This window comes from Vipera ursinii (assembly GCF_947247035.1).
Source record: "Vipera ursinii genome assembly, chromosome: 14".
Taxonomy (NCBI): Eukaryota; Metazoa; Chordata; class Lepidosauria; order Squamata; family Viperidae; genus Vipera; species Vipera ursinii.
In genome coordinates, this window is record NC_139527.1 from 8,133,360 (window position 1) to 8,136,696 (window position 3,337).

Below are 3,337 nucleotides of genomic sequence, written 5' to 3' on the forward strand. Positions count from 1 at the left end.
CCTTATTTGTTTTTTTAACAAAACCTGCTTTGACATGCTCTTCTTTTGGCGTTTTCATTCAAGCATTAATGACAGCTTTATTTTACCTTGCAGCTAATCTGTTTCCTAGAACTTCCTGTTTTATTTGACACATTTTGTGGGCATTTTGTACACGCTTAAGGACCTTCCATCCTTCCGAGGTCGGTAAAATGAGGACCCAGGTTGTTGGGGGCAACAGGCTGACTCTGCAAACCGCTTAGAGAGGGCTGTGAAACGGTATATAAGTCTAAGTGCTATTGCCCTTCCTTCCTTCCTTCCTTCCTTCCTTCCTTCCTTCCTTCCTTCCTTCCTTCCTTCCTTCCTTCCTTCCTTCCTTCCTTCCTTCCATAGCGTGCAGTGGTTAGAATGCTATACTGCAGTCTGACCCTGCTTACAGCCAGGAGTTCGGTCCTAACCAGCTCAAGGTTGACTCAGCCTTCCATCCTTCCGAGGTGGGTAAAATGAGGACCAAGATTCTTGGAGGCAACAGGCTGACTCTGTAAACTGCTTAAGAGAGGGCTGTAAAACACTGTGAAGCGGTATATATAAATCCTAAGTGCTACTGCTATTGCTATTTTTGCCAAAGAGGGGAAAATGAGACCAACGCTGGCGACGTTTTGCCTGAAGGGCCTTTGGGTGCACCCTTGGTGACTCAGAGCTTGCTAAATATAAATGGGGCACCCTTATTATGGCAAAAGGGTCAATCTTTGCACCTGTGAAAGAACGTAAGCCCTCAAGCCGATTGGTATCTTGGCTTCCGTGCAGCTGGTCCATTTTGTCAACCTATTTGGGGGCAGGATTCAGGGCACCCCTGGAGTGGCGCCTCTCTCGATCCAAAGGAAGGCCAAGTCCTAAACTTGGTTTAGAACCAAGATACCAAGAGAATTTGCACTTTGGCTAATCCGGAAACAGAAATGGCGAGGGGAGTTGCTCCTGCCAATTTTGATTGGGAGCTGAGAAATCGCACATGCTCAATCCTCTCTTTTTTTGCAGGATTGAGAAGAGCTGTTCATTTTTCAATGGCGGGACTTGTGCCATTTTGAGCACTGGAGCACTAATTTGATGTGAAACCCGGTAGAAAACAAGAGTGATCTCAAAGTTATTCCTCCATCCATCATTCTCATGTTGCTCTAGTTTCTTTTTTTGATTATGGTTTGGGGTTACTCGACTCCCCTTTGTCGGTCGTCAGAATTCAGCTAGTTCTCGAGCGGCAGGGATCCCCTGCGAAATGTGGGACGAAGGCCGGTGAAGTTTGCATTAAAATAATGCATGGTGTGTTGCTTGCCTTTTATTGTCTGCTTCAGGAGCTCTTGAAAAAACACACATTTCAAACTGAGTTCCTACTTAGTTCTTTTTCTGAGATTCAGTGGAGAATCATAAGTCAGCTCAATGGAAGAAAGCTTTACCATTAACCTGGCCAATGTAATTTCTTTTGTGTTCTACAAGTAATTTGCAAATGCGTTTTGGACGGAAGGTTAGTTTTCTGCTGTCGTGGATCCCTCGTGAACTCCAGCTCCTGTTAGACCTACATCTTAGCAATAAACGCCTAAGTTTAATGTGTGATGTCTCTGGCTTTATCATTTGTTCGGCATGATAGAAACCTTGTTTGCAAAATACACGTTGGCAGATCTGTCAGCATTACATCAATCGTCATGGATTCAGGTTTTAGAATTCTGGAAAGCAACGGGAAAAAAATGGACGCTTCAAGATGATTTTCCCCAATTTTTCAGCTTTATTTCACTCAGGTTCCCCCCCATTCTGCTGAACACCTGATTCTCACAGTCTAATGTCTATGCATATTTACCCATATAGTATGACTGCAGTATTATTATTATCCTTATTATTATCTTCTTTACTGTCCCCTCTATTCTGTTTGATTTCTCTCTCTTCTTGTCAACCATCAAGAGTGTTGAAGGCAGCCCATGCCATTAGAGCAATGCAATAAAATACAGACATAAGGTAATACAGAGGGACACGGTGGCTCAGTGGGTTAGGACGCTGAGCTCAGCGATCAGAAGGTCGGCAGTTTGGTGGATCAAATCCCGAGTGCCGCGTAACAGAGTGAGCGCCTGTTACTCGTCCCAGCTTCTGCCAACCTAGCAGTTCGAAAGCATGTAAAAAGGCAAGTAGAAAAATAGGGACCACTCCGGTGGGAAGGTAACAGCGTTCCGTGCGCCTTTGGTGTCTAGTCATGCCGGCCACATGACCACGGAGACGTCCACGGACAAGCGCTGGCTCTTCGGCTTTGAAACGGAGATGAGGACCGGCCCCTAGAGTCGGAAACGACTAGCATGCACGTGCGGGGGAACCTTTACCTTTACTAAAGTAATACAGATTCAACCAATGAATGATAAGTTCTCAACACTCTAAAACAAAGACCTGGTTTGTAAACCCTTTGATAAAAGGGGACTAGAAAAGTCCCAATGGGTGACTTCTACAGCGTTAAAGAGATTCAGGAACATGTCTTAATATCCCTCGTCTGTAAAAAATAATGACATCTTGAGAAGACCTTAGCCAAGTTCATAAGCTGAGACAGCCCATGATCTTCTGTTGAAGTAGGTGTCTCTTAGTCATCTTCTTTCTTCTCTTCATATCCTGTATAAGGCTGGAGGAAACAAGAAACCTCTGTAGGATGCGCTCAGGGTTTAACATCAATATCTGGATATCCAAGGAAGTCTGGAAGTCTGAGCAGTTTTTGTTCTTTCTTGGGTCTTCAGAAGGACACCTGAACAGTTGCGTCACAACTCCTGGATATGCTGGGCTACACTTCAGGAATTGAGAAGTGGAAGTATGTGTGGGGCTCTTTTTAGTCTTTTTGCAGTTAATAATGTTCCTATTTTTGCCTTGAAATTCTTCACCCCTTTTCTGAATGTATTTTCCCCCCCCTCGCCCTTTCCACTTTATGCCGAAAGAATTTTGTCGGTTGCGCAGATTGTAATTGAACAGTAGAGGGCATCTGGACTCTTTTTCCCTTGCCTCAAAGTCATGTCCATGTAGTCTCCTTGACAATAGCATGGAGTTTATTTGCAATTATCTTGCCCAGAAAGAGTTCCCACCTATCCACCCAAACTTTTCAGACTGCCAGACATCCATGGGTTTTTCTGGCAGTCTCCAATCTACAGATTGTCGGTCTACTCTAACTTGGTTTTTTTTGGACCAGCCAAGGTTTAACCAGGACCTAACCGTCTACTGTAGGCCTTCATTCATTTTGACCAATTTAAAATAAAGTCAGATCAAAGCTAGCTGTAGCTATTCCTTCCCCTCATTTGGGTGGAATGCCATATTTTGACCAGAGTTTAGAGTCCATTCACCACTTTTA